We start from the raw sequence: 15,573 nt of genomic DNA on the forward strand, positions 1-15,573 counted from the left end.
GTCGCGAATGAGGTAGGGAATTTATCTTTCAGAAGATGTGAGACAAAACTGTGTAAGTTGCTTTTCCTTGCCGGAAGAAGCGCTTGACAATACTTAAAAACCGCTGCGAGTTTGTGTGTGCAACTGTCTGTATGAAGCAATGTCCAACAAGAGCCGTAAATAATAAGGTAAGGGTGGAAGTAAACATTTATATTTCTTCCTGATAGCACAATTAGAGTGAATTTAGATGCATCAGTATGAATGTGCGCTTCTCATCGACCGAATATAACCCGAGATGTTTAAGGTGCAGAGAAGAGTAGATGATGGAAAGATAGGGCCTCGGGTGCTTTCTCAAATCAGTACAGCTCCAGAGTGCCGAGGGTTTACTTCTCGTTCTGACCATAATGGCGCACAGGAACCGCATAGCAACTTAGCACCACCGAAGAACACGCACGCAAAAATTCCACCATAGCAATTAGTTTTAATTTATATTGGTAATGAAATTCACTGTTTTCCTATTGTGTGATCATTTTATTCCCAAAGTTTGAAATAAAACGGGTAACGAGCTGTTTATGGCTTCTGCCTTATAAGCAGGAGGTCGTGGGTTCAATTCCAGGCTCGTCCCTTTTTTTTATTTTGTATTTCTATCTTGGTTCTTCCTGTATTTCACGTTACATTAGTTTGTGTCGCGTTCAATAAGTTTTCCCATTGTTTTGATTTTACATGTAATAGTGGTTCGTTCAAAAGAAGAATTGATAGTGTTAGGAATAATGATAGTTAGCGTTAGTTTTCATGTTCAATTAGACAGATAAGTGTTCGTTGAATGTACATTGTTGTAATTTTTGTTTAAAAGATGCAGGTTTTTTTAACAAGCTCTGCTTGTTTTTCCTGCCAGAACATATAACAACATCAATAAATAAATAAATAAATATACCAAAAACGATTCCTACTGTTATTACCTTCCACACTAACTGTTCCAAAACCTTCCGTGGCACCTATGAGAGGTCGTAGAGTTCTCTGCATGTTTCTGAAGTGGTATTTATCCAACATGTGCAACATGTGCATTGCTTCCAACTAAGAGATGGTGATAAGTCCCAAATCAATATCAATATCAAAACTTAATTGAAGTACATCTTAATCTGATGCTATATAAAGAGTTAACCTTAGCTTAGCTTGATTGACTGTACACATCGTAGTTGCTAGTTATGATTGGCCAAGAAACAACAATTATGCACAACTCACAAATTGAATAGCCTTCTTGGGATTCGGAAAGTATTCTCACTGTACGTCCTACAGTTTCATTTATTCAACACCACCAACGATGCCGGCCACACCCTCACAGTCAATTTGGGATAAGGAGAGGAAAATAACAACATTAATAACATAACACTCATTGCTATAATATAGGAATATATAGGAATCTTCTGCATCTCCATGAGCGCCACGGGAAAGAGATAGTTGGTTAGATGAGAAGGTAATTCATCGGAAGTCACCTTGGTGTTATGAGTCAATCCAACGCGAAATTAATATGCTTCGTTAATAAGCTTTTACAATACGACCGATCCCGCACTGATAAATTGTCTGTTCTTTGATGCAGAACTTTCACTTTGCGTTCTCCCGGACTAGCTGGCGTGTCCAGCCCCAACATTATCGGTTCCTGCTCTTCGACGCAGATTTTTTTTTTACTTAGCTTTCTCTCGGACTAGCTGGCGTGCCCAGATCGAAATCATAGGCTATATGAAGAGTTAACCTTAGTCTTCAAACGTAAATTAAAAATTATTGCCATATTGTGGCACGTAGTCTGCCATGCGGCTTAGTATAAATACTTGCTAGACGGTAACCACATAGATTTTCTGGATGCTGCTTCTAATCCTGTTTCACCATGTATACAATGCTGCTCAGGAGACCAAAAAAAAAATATGACAGTTTTCAAAACTATTTCATTTTTATTTATTATCGATAATTGGTAAAAAGTTCAGAATATCTTGATATATTGATCTCGGATCAACCATCCCTTGTGTGAAATAATGGTCCAACCTTTCAATCCCTAATAGCAACCTATAGCAACAAAACATACACAAAATCTTGAGGAAATTACATTCAGCTGCTACTGACACCGTCCATTCGAACAATCTTATTACATCATCTCCCTCCGATGGGCAACTCCTGTCATCGCCGAAAGATTATGTTTTGCACCGGATAAAATCGATTTCATTTCCAATAACTAACAGAAACAAAACCAAAGAATTTTGCCAGAAAATTTCACTTCCCGCTGACGATAGTCAAATCGATGAAGACGCCACTGTCGGGGCCGAGCGAATATCCTTGTACCTTTGCTCCTCCGTCTATTTCCACCGGAGAGCATTTTTCAATTCCTTTCATACTTTCATCGCATTTTTCTGTTTACATTTTCTTCTTTTTTTATATCATCTTGTACCTTTGCTCCTCCGTCTATTTCCACCGGAGAGCATTTCTTATCTCTTTTTCTTACTCCTCCTACTTTCTCTCTTTTACACAAAAAATACCCCGAATCATGGCCAGCTACAAACCGCGCCATGTCGGGGCCGAGCGAATATCCTTAGGACATCCGTCGAATATCTGAATTATCATGGGCTGTGTACTCACAAGTATGCTCTGACAGTACGAATAGCTCTAGTGATACATAGAAGATGTACCCATTTTTCGAATTAGTATCGTCTCGTTCTGTCAATCGAGTTCATATTCATATGCTAATGGGCGCCTACTATTCGAACGCCGATTGCTTCGATTTAGAAATTCAAATCTCATTCAAATAATGCATGCTTTCATTTCGTATCTCCGATTTTTATTTTAACACAATCCGCTACTACCACAGCCACCTTAATGGAAAATTTCGTTTAGCTAATTCAGTGTTTGAAAATGCGCATTAATGAAAAATGAAGGATCTTTTTCGGATCGTCGTTAGCTTAGCTTAGCTTATCTTTGACTGACCACACATATCTATGGTTGCTACTCCGTAATTGACCAGAGTAATTGATAAAGTAAATTTTTTAGTTGGGCCAACTGACAGTCATTTGAACACGTGTATTTCGACTTGAACATCCCAAATGATGTCCAGTGACGCCCAATCCCGTTTTCCGTGTTTACATTGAATTTTGTCGTACGTTGGTTTTTAGTTGGGCCATGGCCCAACCAGCGGAGGCCCAACTAAAAAGTGACCCAAGTATTAAAATCCCAACCAGCGAATCCCGACTGTATTAGTAGGTGATTTTTGCTATTTGAAGACCGCGTTTACCTTTGCGTCTTCACAAAAACCACAGGAAGAATTTTCAGTTAGTCGGTAGGCACTGTGCTTACTTGACCGATGGCTAATGCACACTATAGAAGATTGCACTTGTCTCGACCAGAGCAAAGCGCAATACAAGCGCATGATCCGCCGAATACCAAAGAGATATTTTTTGTTCTCTTCATGACGAATAGCGCACTTGTTACCGTCATCAACAGGTACAATACAGGAGATTTGCTACAGTCATAATGGACGTCTGACGAAAATAAAGTGAATATTCTAGCTAGTAATCGAGCTCAAAAATTTAAATTTTCATTCGTCTGTCCTACGATATGTCCCTCGTTCCTATCTCACTACTCACCTAAACCAATTCCTAGAGGTTGGTATCTCAGACCAACAAGCAGATCAAAAGGGATAAAGAAAGTTGAAAGGGGAGAGAGGGGTGGAAAGGAGGAATGGAGAGAAAACGGGGGAGAAAAGAAAAACGAGAAGGTTTTGGTTGCGAGACCGCGGGACAAAGAGTTGGACATCGGAACGCATGTGAAACGGCTAGGAAGAACTTGTTGGATGGTGGAGACAATTGAACCGTAACTCAAGTGTGCATGAAAATCGTTCGTTGTGAGGGCTCCGGTATCGCGACTGTGCTGATCGTCGAGACACGGACTCGGACATCTACTCGAAAAGTGGAATGTTAAGCCATTGATAAGGTGCAGTGCAGGCGGATAACCCTATTTCGCACCAGAAAGAGCGGACGGTGGCGAGCTCATTAGCCGGTAGCCGGCAAGCTCCCTCGCCATTTTGTCGCGCCACACGTGGTTGGAGTGTGGCTACTGACGCTTTGGAGGTGAGGGCTTCTGTGAGGTCCGGTGGGATGACCCCTGCTTACGGAAAGCCCAAAATCTGATTGTTGCTACCCCACACACGAGCCAAGGGACGTCACCATTTCGGAAATCATCGAAGTCCATTGACCACGCCGCACCCGGTTCTTCAGACAAGCTTGGGCCGAGGAGGTCGGATAAACCCAACAAACACAATCCTCCCCCCGCCCCATCCACCCCTTAAGAATGCACCCCTTAAGCTTTTTCGATGTATTCAGCAATACGGAAAAGGATATCAAGCCATTTCAATGTGTAGATGCAAAATTTACAAAACTAGCTACATTCCACAATGAACTACTCACAACAACTAGGTTTTTATGACTTTCTCAAGAACTTAAAATAAGTTTAAAAGATTGAACGATTATCTTATGGGTGAGGTGATAAATCGTTCAATCGTTCAATTTAAACGAAAAATTTTGTCCATTGCAGCTCAATAATGAATACTATATATAATAGCCCTGTTTGTCTGTCCGGTGACTAGCCAACCAGACGCAGCACGCGGGTAAATTCACACAAAAATAAAATATTTGACACTTCAATTCATTTTTACTATCAGATGCAAAAAACAAAACTAGTGACAACCTGTGGCGTCATTTTTGAATGACCCCATGAAAAGTTTCTTTTTTTCAATGTTATTTATTGATCTTTTTGTAGAAAATTTTCATTTTTTGTGGTGAAAAATATTAATTTTTGGAAAATTTTGCATTGCTGTTAGGGTAACGGCATCAATAGTGGAGGGATGGGAAAAATCAAATTTTCAAATAATCGAGGATGAACAGCACTATCATGCGATAACATATCCAAATAATCAATTGATAAGAACTTCTTAGCGAGTGAGAATCGTTCGATAATTATCTGAATTTAAAGCATTAACCGTTACTTTTTGAGCTTTTTTCTACACATAACATCAAAACACAATGCCAAACATCATATTGAACTTTATTGTTGACATTAAATGGTTTTTGGTAAGGTTTACATCAAGATGATAATTTTGTGTTCATTATCAATTGATTCCAAAATTTGAAAAGTTATTGCAAACGACAACCCACCTACTTTTCACATCTGAGAAGTTATCAATTGATAATTCCAATCATTATCGTACGAGAATGATTCAGCACAACCCTGAGTGGAGGTGTTAGTGGACCCAAAGTAGGTTTTATAAATCGATAATGAAGCGAACCTTACAGCTTTAATACCTCAGATAATATATAAACTAATAAAATTGCTAACACAAATGAGATTGTGACTATGTTACATCAAAAACTACCAAAAATTGCGCAGTGGAAAAAAATAACTTTGGTTCCCATAGTTGTGCTATAAATTAATTTCTAATGGGACTCGCCACTATTGATACACGCAACCGCGACTGTTAGATTTTCTAAAAGTTTTGTATACGAACCTACCAAAACATGTATAGAAACTGGGCATATGCGAAATTGTTAGATTTTTATACAAAAATGTAAGCTTACAAACAAAAATTGTAAGAGAAGCTTAAAATATTGTAAGGTCTCATACAATATTTGTATATGAATCAAGCATTTTCGCATATGCCCAGTTCTTATACAGGTTTTGGTAGGATCTTATACAGAATTGTTAGAAAATCTAACAATCACCGGTACAAGGGAGTCAATTTTATTAAGGAAAGTAATTGTTTTCAATAGTTATTTTATATTTGTATTCATTTAATACAGTGGTGCTCAGCATTTTGGGCGTTTTTTCCAATAATTTGCTTGTCACACAATGAAAAAGAGCTTTCTTCTAACAAGTTAGTGCTTGGACTAAAGCTTTCAAATATATCTATCAGCAGAGGGTATTAACACGAATATTGGTGTCGAAATCACTCCGTACGACTTGATCAAAGTAAAATTACACTGCGGCCCGCTGGCCACACCTTTGTTTTGCTTTGATCGTTTCGTACGGAGTGAATTTATCACCAATACTTGATACTTGATGGGCTACAGCTCTTCGATGAACCTACGCCGAATGGAGTATCCTTCTCCACTGGACTCGATCCTGGGCCAATCGCTTCCAGTCGCCCTGAACATTGAGCGCCCTCAGGTCCTCTTCAACTGCAAAAAGCCATCGTGTACGCGGCCTTCCACGAAGCCTGCGGCCTCTTCCGGGTTCTCTACTAAATATTATCTTCGCTTGACGTTCTTCCGGCATACGAACAACGTGACCAGCCCACCGTAGTCTGCCGTGTTGTATAAGCTTAATAATATCCAGCCCTTTATACACCTGGTACAATTCGTGATTCATGCGACGCCGCCAGATACCGTTCTCCTGTTTACCGCCGAGTATTGTTCGCAGCACCTTACGCTCAAACACTCCGAGAGCTCTCCGATCAGCCTCCTTTAACGTCCATGTCTCATGGCCGTATAAAGCCACCGGAAGAATCAGAGTAGTATACAGCGCGAGTTTTGTTTTCGTTTGCAGACTACGGGACTTAAGCTGGTTACGAAGTCCGTAATAAGCCCTATTTGCAGCTGCAATACGCCTTTTCACCTCGCGGGTAACATCATTATCGCACGTCACTAATGTTCCAAGATACACAAATTCTTCTACCACTTCAAATTTTTCACCATCCAGCACTATTTCGCTACCACCACCACTAATGAACCCACGTTGATTGCCAGCGACCATGTACTTCGTTTTGCTGGTATTGATCGTGAGTCCAATCCTCGCTGTCTCCCTCTTAAAAGGCGCAAAAGCCTCTTCCACGGCACGGCGATCAGTTCCGATAATATCGATATAGTCCGCAAATCCCAGGAGCATATGCGATTTTGTGATAATGGTACCGCTTCTTTGCACACCAGCTCTCCTAATCGCTCCCTCGAGCGCTAAATTGAACAGTAGGTTCGAGAGTGCATCACCCTGCTTTAATCCATCTAAGGTAACAAATGACGTCGATATTTCATCCGCAACCCTTACACTTGATTTCGATCCGTCCAACGTTATACGAATCAGCCGTATCAGTTTCGCCGGAAAACCATGTTCAAGCTTAATTTGCCATAAATCATTCCGTTGCACTGAATCGCACGTCGCCTTGAAATCAATAAACAGATGATGTGTCTGCAAGTTGTACTCCCGGAATTTATCAAGGATTTGTCTCAGTGTAAACATTTGATCCGTCGTTGATCGGCCCTCACGAAAACCTGCTTGGTATTCGCCGACGAAGGACTCTTCAAGCGGTCTCAATCTGTTGAACAGAATACGGGACATAATTTTGTACGCCGAATTAAGAAGGGTTATTCCTCGGTAATTGGCGCACTCCAGTCTGTGCCCTTTCTTAAAGAGAGGGCAAATGAGGCCGTCCAACCAGCTAGCAGGCATTTCCTCGTCTTCCCATATTTTCGAGATAATATGGTGCAGAACTTCATAAAGCTGCTCACTGCCATGTTTGAGAAGTACAGCCGGGAGCTGGTCCTTCCCCGCAGCCTTATTGTTTTTCAGCTCTTTGACAGCTTTTTTAACCTCACCAATATCCGTTTTATTACCCTTTGCAGATAGATATATAGGTATTTGAAAGCTTTCGACCAAGTGCTAATTTGTATGGTCGAAGTTCATTTTTATTGAGTGAGAAGCAAATTGAGGAAAAAACGCCCGAAGTGCTGAGCACCACTGATCTAATACCAGCTCATTATGATTTGTAAAAATAAATGGGTAATATAATTGTAATAATTTCTATTGTTACAACCTCCATACTGACTGCTCAGCAAAAAGAAGTGTTATTTGACAACATCTAGGAAAAATCGCATTACACGTACCTATATAGTAATAGCACATAATGCTATCATTTCAATAAAGTTGTCATGAACTTCCCATCAGCGTAAATCCTTATTCTTCTGCCATGTCGTTTATCTACACCATATATGTTTGATTCTTGCTGTACGGTCCGCCCGGACCGCACGAGTCCATACGCAATTAAGTGCCAACCTGTTGCATGTTTACCGAAAGCCGAACTTTGCGACCAGTCAAACACAACTGTCGACACCAAGAACTTGTCCTAAATTGATTGGCCTATGTGAGAGCCTATACTGACAGCCGTGACCACAAGTTTTCGGAGCTAGGCTTTACCGAAGCAACTGATAGACGGATGTCATAAAATTAACTACTGTGCAAAAGATGAAGTTTTTCTAATCGATCGACAAAATAACGGCATGTGCTGACCTTCATTAATAAACCAGGAATCGTATTGAATTATGATGATATGTTTGTGTATATATTTTGCTTGTTTGCTCGTACACAAATTATAATTATTATTTTATAGATACTATTTACTCTTTAGAACTGTGAATCCGTTTCTGGACCAGTTTTTCCTCTTATCATTGTTTTAAAATATGCTTATATTTTAAAAAGGTTTATATATCGACAAAACGACTTCATTCGACTCTACGTGAAATGGAGCCATAAATAATCGTAGACTATCCGCATTTGGGAAATCAATTTTGACGCATTGTTTTGGAGCTCTTCGAAACTAAGTAACTAGTAACGACTTTTCACTTTCTTTTTTCAACCGAGATCGATTTCAGAGGAACTGGAAGGAGGAAAATCTTGAACAAACAAGCCACGTGGCAATGGACTATAGCTCGGGAGGGGTTGGAACATGTTTGAATAAACACGGTGATAAATTCAGTTCAGCGGACGCGTTGACAAATTGAAATAAATATCCCATAGACATATGGGCTAGTCGTTTCACCAATTATGACACTAATCTATGGTTGGTTTGCTGTACCACACCGAAATAAATGTTATATTTGACAGGCCTTTTTTTACTGGTATTAAAAATTAGATAGGCTATAATGGCTCAAACCTTAGCATAATTAGCTGCGGTTTAGCATATTTATTGTTGAATATCTTCAAATATTGAAGTTCTAACCGAAATTATGCCACCACGCTTACTTTTTGTTATTACGAAAATGGTTCACAATCTCTTATTTAACCACATCGTTTCGCCTAAAATTTATTCATTCTCTGATTAGTTCTCTATTTATGCAGTAATTTTTGTTTCATTCATTACAAAGCGGGGAAGGTTTTCAAACCATCTTAAGAACCTTCACCTAGCCTCCGAGTCTATAAGTTTCATACAGACAGAAATTAATTTTTATGTATATAGATTGTAATTTTTTTCCAAACTAGGCCCCCAGGTAGATGCGTTTTCATCCCATTTGGGATTAGCAATCTTTTTTTTCTTTTTGACTAATTTTATTTGCTAATTATCTAATACATGCATTCATCTCTTAGAATAGGTGTTCCGTGTTTTCTTAGCACATTTATACATTTCAATTGCCTCTGGCAGTTAGGATTTTTCCTCTGGTTGAATTCAACCATGTAGGAATTACAATGTTTTAAACTTAAACTAAACTTAACCTAATTTATACCAAGGGTACAAGGAGCTAATTGTTGCAATAGAAGATTGCTACGATTTTTGTCTAAAATTGGAAATTATTTTGTTGGACATTTGTTGCAATGTCTCAATATTAGAAATTCTATGAAGTTCATTGGTTATATACCACGGAGGCAACTTCAGAATCATTTTCAAAATTTTATTTTGAATCCTCTGAAGTAGCTTCTTTCTGGTATTGCAGCAACTAGCCAATATGGCACAGCATACAGGTATCAGGTATCAGAACGTAGGCTTGTTGCGTTTTCTGTTTATCTCCCTGGGAATCTTTTATAATGATTCAATCACAACGCTTCAATACAACGAGAGTGCTAATCGTGAGCACATATACCTAATAAAGCGATTAGGTGCCTTCACACCTGTCGAATCGCGTGTTCCCTGCTCCGGCTAGCTACGCAAATTGACTAAGGTGCGTTGCCACCATACGGTCCAAAGGACAAGCGAATTAACAGAGAAAGGTGCTCAATACTTGAGAAGGGAAATCTTGCTGCTTAATTAATAACTACTTGCTCATGATCATCCTATGTCTATTGCTACATACATACATTCGTTTACATGCGTCTCTTCACCTTATGTTGCCGCTTACTACCGACGACGATCGATGGGGGCCCCGTGCTGCACTCACTGCATGCTCGATGTCGCTGCTGCTGATGAAATGCCCTTGAGCAAGGGCATCGATGGCTCTGTTGCGATGCTGCACCCTCACACCACACAAAATGTCATGCGATGACTAATGGTCGCTAGCAGAGATGTCGCACCATCGAGGTGTCACACATGCAAGTCGCACGGTCAGTTTGTCGCAACCACACGATGATCCACTGACGAGCTGTCGCACACTTGTCTCTCGTCTGCATTCAATGCAATCCCATGCAATATAGTCGCTGCTGATGTTCCTTGTGTACCCAAGTGTACTCGGGAAAATGACCACCTTTTCGTGCATTAAATAGTTCCAGGCTGCAAATAAAAGGCTTTCTTCTGAAGGACCACCACGCAACATTAGATCTTCGTTCGATAGCCTATAACCGGGGATTTACCTTCTGAAGGCCGGTTTGTCCTCTATTCGGGATCAGACGATACTGTCCATGCTTGATGGCTAGAACTAAAAGTAGAGCTATAGCTGCCAATCGTGAGCTTCAGTAGGAGGAATATTACCTATTGTTCCGTTTGTATGGCTCTTACTATCATTGCGCATATGCGGCACCTGATGATGGATGAGTTGCCTGATAATGGAAGGCTTTGGGTCACATTCAGAAAATTCAATCCGAGTTTATTTCGTGTCTGGATCACCGTGTGAAAGAGTAGTGAAATCACTTAGCATGAAATAATATTCGTTTGCGGATTTTTGTTACCTGATGGTACGGCCTGCGTCTGTTCTTGAGCCCAATCAACACGTGGTTGTCATGTGATGCTTTCGTCTGTGCAATAGATGTAAGGTTAATGGTGCAAATGATGTGCATTTCGTCCTCAGTTACCTTCTGTACTTAGAAATCTGTTTTCTATGCAGATTCTAAATACGCCACGGTTCTGCAATTACTACCGGGCACAATTTTTCATTATCGGAAAGCAATATTATCGAACACTTTGATGCACTTTGCCGAAGCCAACCATTTGCCAAGTCAGCTAAAATCACTCTGACTCCTCTATTGTCTAGCTGCGAGTCGACCAGTCCGCACATTACAATATGCATGCGATGCGAGAGCGTGTACAAGTCGGGGAGATTGATTTATCTTACGGTGTGTGCGAGGGATGATAGATGCTGTGATGTATGATGATTAACGTATATTTTGCTGTCTGGTGTGCGCCCGAATAAAATATTTTACAATTTTGTCGGCATAATCTCTAAATTTCGTAACAGGCTCCAGGGGCACGTTCACCTCAATTTGGGAGATTTGTGCCATCGCCTTCACAGCCTTTTTCATCACACACCTGACGGAAAAGGAAGTGAACAAAAAGGAAAGGAATGTTTGGAAAAGGGCCCTTGAAGAGGGCATACAACGCATAAGCGTGCAAGAGCTTATGACTCCTTACCACAACGGGTTATGAACAACAAAATACTCTGAAGGTTCAGGTTTCTGAAGTCAATTTCACTAAGTAAGTGTTTACCAAATATTTGTAAGCGCAATTGTGCATAGACTGGGCAGTTACATATTAGATGATAAGAAGTTCCATAATCGGATTCACAACTATCACAAACAGATGATTCAACGCGTTGAATATTTGCCATGTGATAATTCAGTCGACAGTGACCTGTCAAGGCCTTGACTAAGAAACTGCAATTCTGTTTATTTAGACAGATTAGCTAAATAGCTTGCTACTACCGAAGATGGCTCCCGGATGTATAATTTTGTTTGATGACATGAATCCAGACTACTCCAATGCCATTTGTGCTGAGTGACAGCCCAAGAGTTGATCAAAAGCTTCACCCAACACATGGATATTGGAATAGCTGGTTCAGGACCAATAAAGTCATGCGATGCTCCATTACGAGCTAACTCATCGGCCAATTCGTTTTCAGCTATGGAAGAATGGCCAGGTACCCATATAAGATATAAAGTATTAACTGAATTCAGTTCCTCAATTTGAGTTCGACATGCGATTACTAACTTCGACCTTGAGTTGGCCGAGGCAAGAGCTTTAATAGCTGCTTGGCTATCTGAACAGAAGTATATTACTTTGCCCATAATGCGTTGCTGCAGTGCAGATTGCACTCCTCACATGATGACAAAGACAGTGCAGTGTGTACCCAGTGAGTGTGACTGTTCCAATCTCAGCTCACGCGAATAGACGCCTGCACCTGCTCTACCTTCGAGAAGAGAGCCGTCAGTGTAACAAACAATGCTGTCCGACATACTTCTCTCCAAATAGCCAGATGTCCACTCATCCCGCCAGGGGAATTGTGTTGAAAATGTCCTATAAGGAAAACTACTAACGTGTGTGAGATCACTTGGAGCAAGGAAAATTTTGTCCCAATTAACCATAAGCGGTAACAACGAAGTGTGTGTAGAACTGCGGTTTACAGGATTCTCTTCCATAAAACCGAGTACCCATAGTCGGTAAGTACAAGAAAATGCTTCTTGTTTGAGATGTATGTGTAATGGGGAGTTGAAGAGAACGCACCAGTCATTGCCATTAGGCACATCCTTTGAAGATGGCCTAATTTAGACTGAATTGTCCTCACTTCCCCTTTTTGCCACCACACAAGACATCCATAGCCAAAATTGGTCGTACAACTGTTATGTAAATCCATTTGATATATTTGGGTTTAAGACCCCAAGTTTTACCAAAGGTTCGTCGGCATTGGCCGAAAGCCATACACGCCTTTTTGATTCTGAGCTCAATGTCAGGAGTCCAGGAAAGCTTTGAATCCAAAATTAGACCCACATACTTTACTTGATCAGTTACATTGATTTCAGAACCAAAAAGATGTTATGGACGAATACCATTACGATTACGTTTTTCCGTGAAAAGAACAATATATTCTCTAAATTAATGATTTCGTGTGTGTTACTTCTACTTGAAGTTAAACGATTTACAATGATATGTATGATGAAGGGGGAGCCCCCCTTCATACGGGAGCTTGGCAGAAGGAAGGTCGTGTGATATGTGCCATCACAAATATTGCCCTCCGCTCGCTTTCAAATCGACTTCTATAAAAACATTCTTTATGCCTGCCGTATCCGAACGGAACTATCAATTCTATACTTTCGCCTCTAATTCTATCATGAACATGTACGTCCAAGTTTGGAAGATGATATTAGCATTTCCATATCATTGAACAATAGATGTTTTATTCGGATTGACCGAAAGGCCATATTGGCGACACCAACTTTCAACTACCTGAAGAGCATTTTGCATCAGGTCGAATAAGGTAGTAATGCACAAACCCACTATTAATGTTAGATAGTCGTCGGCAAATCCATAGGTAGGAAAACCGCCATTATTGAGTAACCTCAATAGCGTATCTGCAACGAGATTCCACAAAAGTGGAGATAATACTCCCCCTTGAGAGCATCCGCAGACACTTAATTTCCTAATCGCTGCTTGACGTAATGTCGAGTAGATATGTCGGTTTTTAAGCATCTGGTGAATCCATTTGGTAATTATATTAGGTAGCCCATGAAAACGTGCGGCTTCCAATATTGCATCGAAAGACACGTTGTCAAAAGCACCCTCAATATCTAAGAACGCACCCAAGCATGATTGCTTTTGAGCAAATGCTTTTTCGATGTCGTAGACAACCTTGTGTAGAAGAGTCACGGTGGACTTTCCAGATTGGTAAGCATGTTGATTAACATGAAGAGGCATGTTTGCCAAACAGTCATCACGAATGTGATGATCGATAATACGTTCTAAGCATTTCAGAAGAAATAAGGTCAGACTGATGGGTCTAAAACTCTTTGCTTCTTCATACGAAGCACGTCCTTCTTTTGGGATAAACTTTACAGTGACATCCCGCCAGAATACGGGAATATACCCAGTAGCAAAACTGCATACTAAAAGCTTTTTCAAAACATGTTTGATATGCTCAAAACCTCTCTGAAGTAGAACGGGATAAATCCCATCCTCCCCTGGAGATTTGTAGGGAGCAAAACTGTTAAGTGCCCATTGAATCGATTCAGTAGTTATGATTCTTGAGCGTGCTTGAGCTCAAGACCCATAGCTACATGAAAAGACATCAGGATCATTCGAAGTTGTTATATCGACACATCCAGGGAAGTGCGTATCAAATAAGTGCTCTAACGATTCTTCATCAGAAGAAGTGTAGTCGCCATTTCGAATTTCGCCAACTTGGAAATCCTTGGATCTCGCAAGAATTTTATTCAATCGACTGGCTTCACTCAAATTGGAAACATTTGCACAAAGGTTTTTCCAGCCGGATCGTTCAGCAGATCGTAGAGCCTTCTTGTAAGTTTTGCGAGCCAGCTTGAAAGAATCCGTCCCTGCTGAATGGCGTCTGTTCCAACTCCTTCTGCATTGCTTCCTTAGCTTAGCCAAATCGGAATTCCACCAAGGGGTTCCTCTTGAGATTTTTACAGAACGTAAAGGGCAAGCTTCTTCGAAAGCTTCCACGATGTGCAACGTTGTAGTATCAACTGTAGTATCAATCCAAGTCGGTAGGAGTTTCTATAGAAGGTAGATATCCATGAAATTTGGTAGAGAGCAACTCTGTGTAAAGATCCCAGTTTGTTGAACGAGGATTTCTAAAACGCAAGGTCTGCGAAGTAACATTCAAATGATCAAAGTAGATGTAGCGATGGTCAAATATCGATTCCTCATCTGACACATGCCAATTCGTCAACTCGTGACTGATTCTGTTGGAGCAAAGGGTTATGTCTAACACCTCTGCTCTATTAGATACCTTAAAGGTTGGGCGATTGCCTATGTTAAGTAAACTAAGTTCGGTACTACTTAAGTATTCCATCAAGCTGGAGCCTCTCAGATTGATATCCGAGCTACCCCAGATAATGTGATGAGCATTAGCATCACTGCCGACAATTAGCGGAAGGCCTTTTGAAGTGCAATATATGACAACTCGTTTGAAAGCATCCGTAGGGGAAGGTTCATCATGTGGTAAATAAACCGAATAATAGACGTATTTCCTGACGGGGGTTCCGCCAGTTGCATCGATTGTGACAGCACATACATCTCTGGTTGTTAGTTCAGAGATAAGTGTAGCAACAATAGCATTGTTACCAAGCACACATGCACGCGGCATTGATCGAGAGTTTGCCATTTCTTTACTGAAAGCAGCAAAAACCGGGTTCACTAGGTTACCTAAGTAGAAGCTACCCTGGCGAAAATAGGGTTCCTGCCCCAAAGCCACTTGGGATTTGCCATTTTGCATAAGTCTACAAAGATTAATCGTTGCTGTTCTTTTATGCTGAAGTTTGATTTGAGCTATCTAATACATGCATTCATCTCTTAGAATAGGTGTTCCGTGTTTTCTTAGCACATTTATACATTTCAATTGCCTCTGGCAGTTAAGATTTTTCCTCTGGTTGAATTCAACCATGTAGGAATTACAATGTTTTAAACTTAAACTTAAC

At 40.5% G+C, this 15,573-nt stretch overlaps 1 protein-coding gene across 3 annotated transcripts in view; it reads left to right on the top strand.

Annotated features, from left to right (window-relative positions):
- The window catches only part of LOC134226173 (allatotropins-like), a 113,576-nt gene that overhangs the window by 27,897 nt on the left and 70,106 nt on the right, over positions 1-15,573 (top strand). Inside the window, exon 1 of one of the 3 annotated variants that reach the window (XM_062706768.1) lies at positions 3,756-3,951. The exons of 1 other annotated variant lie outside the window; for it this stretch is intronic. The gene's annotated coding sequence lies outside the window, so the exon portion shown is untranslated. One more of the 3 variants, XM_062706769.1, reaches the window with a different exon arrangement.

The sequence above is a fragment of the Armigeres subalbatus genome, chromosome 3, assembly GCF_024139115.2.
Source record: "Armigeres subalbatus isolate Guangzhou_Male chromosome 3, GZ_Asu_2, whole genome shotgun sequence".
NCBI lineage: Eukaryota > Metazoa > Arthropoda > Insecta > Diptera > Culicidae > Armigeres > Armigeres subalbatus.